Below are 11,992 nucleotides of genomic sequence, written 5' to 3' on the forward strand. Positions count from 1 at the left end.
GGGGTCTAACGAGAGGCTACAGGTGACTCCTCCTGATCAAGGGGTTACTCCAACGACCGGTCTCGATGTGGTCACTATGATCCACAACCTTCGAAATGAGGTACGAGATCTCCGAGAATACGGAATAGGTGGAAGTGCCTATGGAGTCGTTGAGGAGAACTCATCGCCTTTCACTACTCAGATATTGGCTGAGGTTTGTACGGGGAATTTCAAGCTCCCGAACCTCGCTCCCTATGATGGGAAAGCAGATCCTGCTTACCACATCCAGCACTATGAAACCTGGATGACGATGCAGGGTGTTTCTCCTGGTGCCATGTGCCAAGCCTTTAGTTTGACCCTCGCCGGACCCGGCTTTGAGTGGTTCAAAAACTTAAGACCAGGAAGCATCCACTCGTTCAAAGACCTGAAGGACATGTTCCTGGCGCGGTTCGCCACGTCTATGGTCCAAAAGAAGACCAAGATGTACCTGTGGTCAATCAGGCAAGAGAGTGGCGAGTCTCTTAGACGATACCTCGCCCGATTCACAGAAGAGTCAAACAAGGTCGACCGCTTTGACGACAGTGACGCAATTGCCGCTATCATAGAAGGCTTGCGCACGAGTGACTTCCTCAAGTCTGTCGTCGGCCGTGTCCCTTCCACCATGGCCGAGTTGATGACTCGAGCTAAGACCTTAATGGGAGTCGAAGATTACCTCGACGGACGCAAGAGCACTAATCAAAGCTCTCGCCGTCGAGAAGAACCTATCCGCGAGCAGAACGAACCTCGTAAGAGGCGAAACAAGGGGAACCAGGTTTCTAGCAACCAACCCCTTGTACCTCAGAAACCGCGACTTGCGGAAAACTTCAAAGGGTACTCGTCGTTCACGCCGCTGAACACGGCGCCGGAAAGGATCTTGGCTCTGGCACGTGACAAGTTCACCCCCCCGGCTCCAATGAAGAAGGACCCCGCAACTCGCGATCGGTCCAGGTATTGTGAGTTCCATCGGGAATATGGTCATTTGACCTCGGAATGCTACAACCTCAAAAGGCAAATCGAGGCTCTGATCCAACGGGGCGAGCTGAAGGAGTTCGTGTTGCGCATGATTGGCGCTGCGGGCCCCACCGCGAACAGACAGCAGTCTGGTCAAGGAGGAGGAGCGGCCGCCTTTGCCAACCAAACCCCGGCTACTGCCAACGCCAACCCACAACTGCACGTGGTAACCACCATACTGGGAGGTCCACAAGATGGGGATTCAGCCCATCAACGGAAGAAATTCCTTAGGGCCGTGTCTCAGGAAGACGCTGCTATGCACGTCAACTTCACATATGAAGAACCTCCGTCCGTGCCTCACGAGACGATGTATTTCACCAACGAAGAGGCCAAGCGAGTTGTGCATCCGCACAATGACGCGATCGTGCTCAAAGCCCAAGTGGCCAATAACTTGGTGAAAAGGGTTATCATCGATAACGGCAGCGCTGCCGACATAATTTTCAAGTCCACCCTAGAGCGCATGAAGCTCGGGGGGCTGCGCCCGACTCCGACCCAAACGCCATTGTTTGGGTTCACTGGGGAAAAGGTTATGACCGAGGGCATCATCGACCTGCCGGTCACCTTTGGGACCCCTGGAGGAATCGAAGCCGTTCACATGGTCCCATTCCTAGTGGTCGATCAAGAGTCGCCCTACAACTTAATCATCGGGCGACCCACGTTGAACCGGCTAAGGGCGATTACTTCCACGTATCACCTACTGGTGAAATTCCCCACCGAAGGGGGAATTGGCATCATGGCTGGAGACCAATCCCAAGCCAGAATATGCTACGTGCAGGGAGTTGACGGTAAGTCCGCGGGAAAAGCGGTCAACACAATCTTCCAACTGGAAGACGATTACCCATGCAACCTAAGGGATGCAAGGAAGTTCGGAGAACTTGACCCCCGTGATGAAATCGAAAGACTTAAAGTGGAAACCTCCGATGATCTTGTGCCAATCGTCCTGGACGAGTCGAAGCCTGATCAAGTTGTAAAAATCGGCACCCGACTTCCACTCGCCATCAAAACTCAGCTTACCGCCTTCCTTAGGGAGTTCAAGGATGTTTTTGCATGGACTCATGCGGACATGCCCGGAATCGATCCCGAGGTAATAGTGCACCGACTGAACGACGACCCAAAGGTCGCCGAAAAAGTGCAGGCTAGACGAACGTTCAACCCAGAACGATACCTGGCCATAAATGAAGAGGTCGAGAAACTCCTCACCGCAAACTTCATTCGAGAGGCTAAGTACCCCAAGTGGGTCGCCAACGTGGTAATGGTAAAAAAGCCCAACGGGAAGTGGCGAATTTGTATAGACTACAAAGATCTTAACAAAGCCTGCCCTAAGGATTGCTTTCCACTCCCGCGCATCGAACAACTGGTGGACGCCACGGCCGGCCATGAACTCCTAAGCTTCATGGACGCCTATTCAGGCTACAACCAAATTCCAATGCACGAGCCCGATCAAATTAAGACAACCTTTGTCACTGATCGAGGTCTCTACTGTTACAAGGTCATGCCTTTCGGCCTTAAGAACGCGGGAGCAACATACCAACGCTTGGTAAATCGGATCTTCGCCGATCAAATCGGCAAGACGATGGAAGTGTACGTGGACGACATGCTCGTTAAAAGCCTACTGGCAACTAATCACGTACGCGACCTTAGGGAGATGTTCACAATCCTCCGCCGATATAAAATGAAGCTCAACCCCAACAAATGCGTATTTGGGGTTGAATCCGGAAAGTTCCTCGGTTATATCGTCAGCCGACGAGGCATAGAAGCGAACCCGGAAAAAATCAAGGCACTCCTTGAAATGAAGTCGCCAAGACGGGTCAAAGAAGTGCAAAGCCTAACCGGTCGGATTGCCGCTCTGACATGCTTCGTGTCTAAAGCCACCGACAAGTGTCAACCGTTCTTCAAAGCTCTGAAGAAGACGGACGGCTTTGAGTGGACGAACGAATGCGAAAGTGCCTTCCAAGAAATGAAGGCTTACTTTGGGTCCCCACCATTCCTCTCTAAACCGAAAGAAGGCGAGACGCTGTACGTGTATCTCGCCGTCTCTGAAAGAGCTGTAAGCGCCGTCCTTGTCCGCGAGGAGAACAAGGTCCAATGGCCAATCTACTATGTAAGCAAAGCCTTACTCGACGCGGAAACGCGCTACACCGAGATTGAGAAACTTTCTCTAGCTCTCATAACGGCAGCTAAGAAGCTACGACCGTACTTCCAAGCTCACCCAGTTGCGGTGCGAACTGAGCATCCAATCGGAAAAGCTCTTCAAAAGGGAACGTCGACTCGCATGGCGATCTGGTCCCAAGAATTGAGCGAGTACGGGATTGAGTTCCACCCAAGAACGGCTATAAAGGGGCAGGCCTTAGCCGACTTCGTGGCAGAATTCTCCTACGCTCCCGATATGGGAAGAGCGGAAACTGACTTAAACGATAACGAGCTAACTCGGAAAAGGAAGGTAGACCCAACGGGTCCCATCTGGGAGTTATACGTAGACGGAGCATCTAATGCTCGGGGGGCTGGCGCCGGAATAATCCTGATCAACCCCGATGGGGAAAAGCTGCGATATGCCCTTCACTACGGCTTCCAAGCCTCCAACAATGAAGCTGAATACGAAGCGCTCATTGTAGGGATAGAGCTAGCACAGAAGCTCGGCTCCCATAACCTGCGAATACACTGCGACTCGCAGTTGATCGTAAACCAGGTTAAGGGAGATTACATCGCCAAGGAGCCCAACATGGTCGCATACCTGGCTAAGACGAATTCCAAACTCGATGCCTTTTCTTGGTTCGAGATTCACCAAATCCCGAGAGAACAAAATTCGGAGGCTGACGCGCTTGCTCGCCTCGGATCTGGCATCGACGAAGACGGATTGGGGACCGTGCCCATTGAATCTCTCCCACGACCATCCGTCTCCCGAGACGAAGTCGGGACCATAGAAGTGGCATCTCAGCCCACTTGGATGGACTCAATTGTCGAGTTTTTGCGAAGAGGGGAACTCCCCGAAGACCGCAAGGAAGCCGATAAACTGAGGGCCTTAGCATCCAAATACACGCTCCGAGAGGGCACTCTCTATAAGCGCGGTTACTCGACACCGCTGCTCCGATGCCTCGATAGCGTTGAGTCGACCAAGGTCCTCCGCGAAATCCATGAGGGCATCTGCGGAAACCACGCCGCTGGAACTTCCCTTGCGCTCAAAGCGCTTAAGCAAGGCTATTTCTGGCCTTCCATGAAGCGAGATGCTTGCGAATGGGCAAGGCGTTGCGATAAATGCCAGCGCTTCGCGGAAATTCCGCGACAGCCCCCGACCTTGTTAAGCATCATCGTTGTCCCACGTCCCTTTGCTAAGTGGGGCGTGGACATCATTGGCAAGCTCCCTAGAGCGCCGAGGCAATATGAGTACGCCATTATCGCCATCGACTACTTCACTAAGTGGGTAGAGGCCGAGCCGCTTGCCAGAATAACTGAAGCAAACACGACGAACTTCATCTGGAAGAACATCATATGCAGGCACGGTATCCCCGCCTCGATTGTGACCGACAACGGGGCACAATTTGACAACGCGCGAGTAAGAGATATCTGCGATCAACTGAAGATCAGCAAGACCTTCTCCTCGCCGCGACATCCTCAGGCCAACGGCCAAGTCGAGGCAGTCAACAAGACTATCAAGAGCAACATGAAAAAGAAGCTCGAAGACAAGAAAGGCGCCTGGGCCGATGAATTACCATTCGTCCTATGGGCATATAGGACAACCGCGCGAAACGCCACCGGCGAGACGCCATTCTCCCTTGCATATGGGGTCGAGGCCGTGGTTCCGATTGAAACCGAGATACCCACGTTCCGAGTCGACACGTTCGACAAAGCGGAAAACAACGAGGCCATGCGCCTTGAGTTGGACCTGATCAACGAAAAGAGGGCGGAAGCATTCAGACGCCTCGCCGCACAGAAGCGCAAGGTCGAAAGATACTACAACTCCAAAATCAAAAGGCGAACCTTTGCCATCGGAAGCCTCGTCCTCAGGCGAGTATTCCAAAACACACAAGTCCAAGGCGCAGGCGTCCTAGGCCCGAACTGGGAAAGCCCTTACAGAGTCCGCAAAGTCATTCACGACGGGACATACTACATCGAGCACACGGACGGAACTCCGATTCGCCACCCGTGGAACGCGGAGCACTTGAGGCAGTACTATCAGTAGCTAGCGTCCCCCGCTTTTTATCGCTTTTATTTCCATTTTCAATAAGGCCTACGAGCCAATGTTTTAGGATTTAAATTTTCTCGCTAGTTTTTCGCAAAAGTAATAAAACTTAAGTTCTCCGTTTCAATTTTGTTTACGCAAGTTTTCTGGTTATCGAACAATTAATTTATAACCCAAAAACTTGGGGGGGCTAGCTATGGTAAGGAAACTCTCAAAAGAACACGCTCCACCAAAAAAATCGTAAGACGCCTACATGGCGCAACCTAAGACGCCTACATGGCGCACGTAAGTCGCGTAAAGGCGCAACCCGTAAGACGCCTACATGGCGCAACCTAAGACGCCTACATGGCGCACGTAAGTCGCGTAAAGGCGCAGCCCGTAAGACGCCTACATGGCGCAACCTAAGACGCCTACATGGCGCACGTAAGTCGCGTAAAGGCGCAACCCGTAAGACGCCTACATGGCGCAACCTAAGACGCCTACATTGCGCACGTAAGTCGCGTAAAGGCGCAGCCCGTAAGACGCCTACATGGCGCAACCTAAGACGCCTACGTGGCGCACGTAAGTCGCGTAAAGGCGCAGCCCGTAAGACGCCTACATGGCGCAACCTAAGACGCCTACGTGGCGCACGTAAGTCGCGTAAAGGCGCAGCCCGTAAGACGCCTACATGGCGCAACCTAAGACGCCTACGTGGCGCACGTAAGTCGCGTAAAGGCGCAGCCCGTAAGACGCCTACATGGCGCAACCTAAGACGCCTACATGGCGCACGTAAGTCGCGTAAAGGCGCAGCCCGTAAGACGCCTACATGGCGCAACCTAAGACGCCTACATGGCGCACGTAAGTCGCGTAAAGGCGCAGCCCGTAAGACGCCTACATGGCGCAACTTAAGACGCCTACATGGCGCAGGTAAGTCGCGTAAAGGCGCAGCCCGTAAGACGCCTACATGGCGCAACCTAAGACGCCTACATGGCGCACGTAAGTCGCGTAAAGGCGCAGCCCGTAAGACGCCTACATGGCGCAACCTAAGACGCCTACATGGCGCACGTAAGTCGCGTAAAGGCGCAGCCCGTAAGACGCCTACATGGCGCAACCTAAGACGCCTACATGGCGCACGTAAGTTGCTTACATGGCGCAACCCAAGAGGCCTACATGGCGCGATTTGAGACGCCCACGTGGCACAATCCGGCACACGTAACACACCTACGTAGCATGGCTGACTCGCAGTTGAAAATACTTAAGAACGCAAACCATCCAAGTGACTGGCGTGTTTGAAAAAGTATCCTGCCGAGATAAAAGGATGGACAAAATCATTGACACAAACAAGTGACCATCCATGCATGCCATAGAAGATAAATGTGCGAAAACATTCATAAAAATAAATGAATAACTCCTCATAAAAGAAAGGGGCAACTGCCTCAAAACCGAGAAAGCATGCGCTAAGACAAGTGCGCTAAAGGGAAATATCCTAGTAAGCAAGTGCTAAGACAAATGCGCTGAACGGAAAAACCTAAAAAGCACGCGCTAAAACATTTGCGCAGGAAAAATAAAGAAAGAAAACGGTCACTCGGCGGGATCGTCGCCCACAGGGTCGGCCCTGTCGAGTGGTGGGAAAAGCGAGTCGAAGAACTCAAAGGTGACCCCCCAGAAACATTCTCGGCAGCTGTGGCGTCCCGACACTCCACCGCCGCTGCGTGCCTTGCCTCCTCGACTCTGACATAATAGTCGTCCTGAAGGTCGGACGCAAGCTGCTCCGCCGCGGCTTTCTCCTCGGTGACCCGAACCACCTCCTCCGCCAAGGAGTCGTGCTTACGCTCCGCACGAACACGGGCAGCCTCACTCGATGTAAGCTGGCCCTGAAGAATGCCAACTTCTTCCGTGCGCGATTCCAACTGACGTCGAAGGTCCCGCGCTTCGCTCCGGAAGACCTCCGTCGATCGAGTCGCCACTTCAAGGGCCTGACGTTCCGTCGTTAGCTCCTCATCCATCTTCGCCACCGCTGCCTGAGCACGGTCGCACTTGCCGCGGGTAACTCCCAATTCCACGCGAGCCTCCTGAAGCTGCTCGCGGAGACTCGCAAACTCCGCCTTTGAGTGAGAACCTCGCTCGGCGTGGGCCAGCTGAGACTTCGCTTGAACAAGCTCCTCCTGGGCGCGACTCATCCGCCTGATGAGGTCGTGAAGGATCTTCTCGCCCTGGGTCGCTCGAGCAAGCACCTGAGAAGGCAAAAAGACAGTTTAGCAAAAGACAGATTCATCGCAAACGAGGCAAGGGAAACTCACTCTCTGTGCATCGGAAACGCCGTGACGAAAGAACTCCACGTCACTGCTGGCCACAACGCTCTTCCACATCTTCATCGAAGATTGAGCAAGGCCCAGGGAACATTCCCCCCTAACCTCCGCGGCCACCACGTCGACCATCGAGTTCACGCGCTTAGAGTCCGAAGACGTGTCTGGCAAAGCCGAGGAGGAAGGTCGCTTCAAAGAAGCGCGAGGACCGTTCTCCGCCCGATGATCGGTATCGAGCCTCTCCCGTCCATCCCGCGCAGCAATCCGACGACGAACCGCCGCCAACGACTTCGGGTCCCGGGAAGCCTTCGCTAGACGAGCATGAGCCCTCGCCCTAGCCGAAGAGACTGCAAAAGCGACAAAGTCAAAACCCTAAGCTAAAAACAAAAGCAAGAAGTACGAAACGTCAACATACCTTGAGGATCGCCGCTCGAGAGAGATGATGCGGCACTCGGGGCACCCTCGGTCCGCTGAGGAAACGGCGGGAACCACCCAGTGGAAGCCATCAGCTCAGGAGAACGAAATCGTTCAACGGCTTTCCGAGCCTCCGACATTCCCCGGATCTCCTTCACAAAGTCGAGATCGTCGGCCCCCTCGTTAGCGGGAAACTCGGACAAGGGGCTGAACCAGAGCGGCGCGTCACCAAAAGCCTCCGCCGAGACCCACACCCACGGACGCCGATTGTACTTCTCTGAATCGATGATCAGCTTAGTATTCCGTCGATCGCGGGCCACAAAGAAACTGGGTTGCCCGGGCGCAGGGAAGACCGCGATGAGATTGCGAAAATCACTCACGGTCATCACCCGCTCGGTCTGGCAATGCCACTCCATATGGCACATCGCCACTATGCGGTAGAATGCCGGGCTCATCTGACATGCGTGCACCCCCAGACGGGCGAGAAGCTGCTGAACGATGGGTTGAAACGGCAGCCGCAACCCGCAGTTAAGACTCGCAACTGAAACTGCGGCGAAACCACGACGAGGCCGGAAAGGACGGTCGTCCCTCAAAGGACGGAGAAGCGCCACGGACGACGGAATGGCAAAAGCCTCCCGGAGACCGACGAATGTCCGGTAGGTAAGCGTGCTCGAAGCATCGACCCCCGAACAATCGAAGTCCTCGGGAGCAGCAAGACCCTCCTCGGGATACCACTCCGTCCTAGCAAGCGACCTCGCCGATACCAACGCCTCTGCGTCAGGGGTCCCGGGCTGAGGACCCCCTGACTCCACGGAAGGGCTCCTGCCCTCCGACACAGCCACGGCAGCCGCCGGCGGCACCTCGGGACACTCCGATGCGAGGCCTTCGGCCCCCGGACATGTCTCTGACTCACCTCCGGGATCTTCAGACTCGGGACTAAAGTCGTCCACGCAGTCTATCTCGTCGAGAACCGACTCTAGCGGAGTCACCGCATCCGCGTCCGTAACATCTCCCGGCACGCCTTGAAAGCCCAAATCGGACTGCGGCACGTCGAGGCGAACTTTGTCACGGACCCCCCCACCAACTAAGTTGATCACGAGGCGAGGGGCAGGCTCCCCGGACACGGGACGATCAAACTCCCCACCTGTACCGCGCCCAGTTGGCGCGCACTCTTAGAGAGGCTGAGCAGCGGGCACGGTCGCACCCAGCTCGCCTTCCTCCAACCACTGCTCTACTCCGCTTGGATTTTCTTCCACGTGCAGGGGAACTTCCCGTAATCCCGCGAAGAGATCATCCTCTGCGTGTTCAGAACCCTAAAACAAGAGAGAGAAATCAATCTCGGGACTCTCAGCTGAGAAAAGGGGAGGGACACCCATAATGCAAGCGTAAAAAAAGAAAACAAGCGTAAGAAAAGAGAAAAAATAAAGTGAGGAATAAAGGGAAGGGGGAGGTCTATTTATAGACTTCTAGGGGGGTAGGAGTCGAAATCCTACTCCCACAAGGAGCAAAATCGGAGTAAAAACTCCAAAAAGTCGGAGTTCTCCCGCGCGAGGCGAACCAGCCCCGCGCACGGGGCGCGCCGCGCGCCAAGCCCGCGCGCCGCTCGGGTCATGCAGCACAGACGGCGCGCCGCACCGTCCAGGGCGCGCGCCGCGCGGCCCTCTAAAAAAAAAAAAAAAAAAAAGAAAGAAAGAAAAAAGAGAAAGAGGAAAATATTTTCCTCGGGGCCACAAGGCACGGGAAACATTTTCCTCAAACACCCAACTAGAAGAACAAAAAGTTCATCGCTGGGATGCCTCCCGAACGACGAACTTGGGGGGCTAATGTTGTCGGTCGTTTTCGGAAAACCCGAGACGCCAAGAAGGCACGTCGCTCAAAGGGCCGATGGTCAGGCCGGAGGTCCTTAAGAGCGGCAAAACTTCAAGCCCTCGCCCAAACTCCTGACTCCTCGAGTCGAGCTTCGCTCCTCGAGTCGAGCCTTGAGTCAATCTCCTCGAGTCGAGCTTCGCTCCTCGAGTCGAGCCTTTAATTGTTCCTCGAGTCGAGCCTCGAGTCATTTTCGAGTCGAGCCTCGAGTCATCCTCGAGTTACTCCTCGAATCAAGTCGCTAGTCGCTCTCGTCGGGCCGAGCCTTGCTCCTCGAATTGAGTCACTCTCATCAAGTAGAAAGCTTCATATTTCACGTGAGAAGAATGACATTCGAAGGCCCGCAAGAACCCGGCCAAGACGAGCCGTCCATCACGCACACAGCGCGCTACGCCGGCCGGCCGTGCAGCAGACGGCGCGCCGCGCCATACAGGCGCGCGCCGCGCGCTCCATGCGCCGCGCGACCTGCGCCGCGCCTGGTGACCCTCGCGCCGCGCCCGGTGACACGCGCGCCGCGCCCCTTGCGTCGCGCGCCGCGCGTTGTGCGCCGCTGTTTGTGCGCCGCGCGCGCCGTGCGCCTCCACTTGATGGCATGCGTGATCCTAGTCCCACATGGAAGAAAAAGGGACCTTCTAAGGCTCCCAAACACCTATAAATACCCTCTCCCATTGAGGGGAAGATCCATCCCAAAATATCCAAGAGTTCTCTTCATCTCTTATCGACACGCTCGATTTCTATGCTTCTCTGGATGCCACATTTGGCCTGAAGCAGGTTCTCTTCTCTCTCCCTCGTTCTCAAAGGTCCCGAAGCACTCACGGGAACTTCCCGGACGTCGCTCCCTTTGACCGAACGTTCTCCGGTGCTCAAGCAAGCCCCTAGGGTTCTCAACTAGAGCTACCCTCGCGCGTCTAACACGCTAGACGCATACGCGATCTCCGAAGTTCTGAGACGCTGACGAGGACTCCTCGCGCCCCGTTTCCTTCGTCGAGCACGCCTCTTCGCCAAGGCTCCACGCCTCATACTGCGTCACATACGCTTGAACTACGTTCTGACCTGATCCCACGCACGGGTACGTAGGCAGCCGACAACCAAGGCACGGTCACTCATCCTCCTCACCCCCTACCTCTCCCGAGAGGCGGGTTGATCGGAGAGAACCCTAGCTCGAGACTATCGAGTTCACACTCTTGGCCCGGGTGCGATCACTTGGTCCGGCCTTGGATCGAACCGCCCGAGGTTTTAAATAGTTGTTCATTTTCGTGCGACAACAATTATAAACATGATGTGTAAGATTAAAATGTTTTGATTTTTGAAAGTTTAATTGAAATTGAATTTTTTCAAAACTAGTTTGAATTTTGAAAAACCGTTTTCACTTTCAAACTTGAAAAATATTTTGTCATCCAAATCAAATAAGTTTTCAAAATGTTTTCAAAACTATATCTATATCACATATGTTCAAAATCAATATGCTCTTGAAAATTTGAGTGGGAGGTCTCTTTGTAGAGAAGCCGAAAAATAAAAAGATGTGTAATCTCAAACTTTCAAGTGTTCGAGTGAGTTGAAGTTCACACTTCCCTCACGCACTTTCCCGAAATAGAAAATAGGAAAAGATCGAGTATGTACCTTGTGCCTTTATGCACTAATACTACTCTGAACATGTCGATCTAGGATTCTCTTCTAGTTGTCCGCTCTGTCGCTCTCTAACTAGGAAATCTGTTTCCGAACTTATAAGAGTCGATGAACCAACTCCAAAAACTAAGTGGGAGGGTTATACTTGTTGTTTGTAACCCACGATCCCCAACACTAATGAAAAGTGCAAGTGTCGCCGGACTAAGAGTCACCCTCGTGGCCCTCTCTTAAATGAGAGTACTCAAGGGCGCTTTGCTCTGATCATTGCTCAATGAGCTACGTCCGAGAGTGAGACGATGATGACAAGGCCTCCCCTCGGCGGATTATTTTTCAAAGTCAATCTTTTGGACTAAGTGGTTGGTTACACACTTAGACTCAATCCCTAGTAATCCTCCCTCGAGGCCCTGCGAAAGGATGTGAGTGATCAAACCAATTTACAAGGTGGCTAGTCAAAATAGATGTATTGACATCTTGGCTATGCATTAATGATGAGTCATTTACTTATGAAAGGAGACTCGTTGCGGCCTTCCCTCGACGGAGTAAAGTGCCATTTCGTTCATAACACCTTTGGATTTTATAAAGTCTTAAACAAACT

The sequence above is a fragment of the Urtica dioica genome, chromosome 2 (assembly GCF_054948205.1).
Source record: "Urtica dioica subsp. dioica isolate 48M chromosome 2, U.dioica_male_clone48M_v1_H2, whole genome shotgun sequence".
NCBI lineage: Eukaryota > Viridiplantae > Streptophyta > Magnoliopsida > Rosales > Urticaceae > Urtica > Urtica dioica.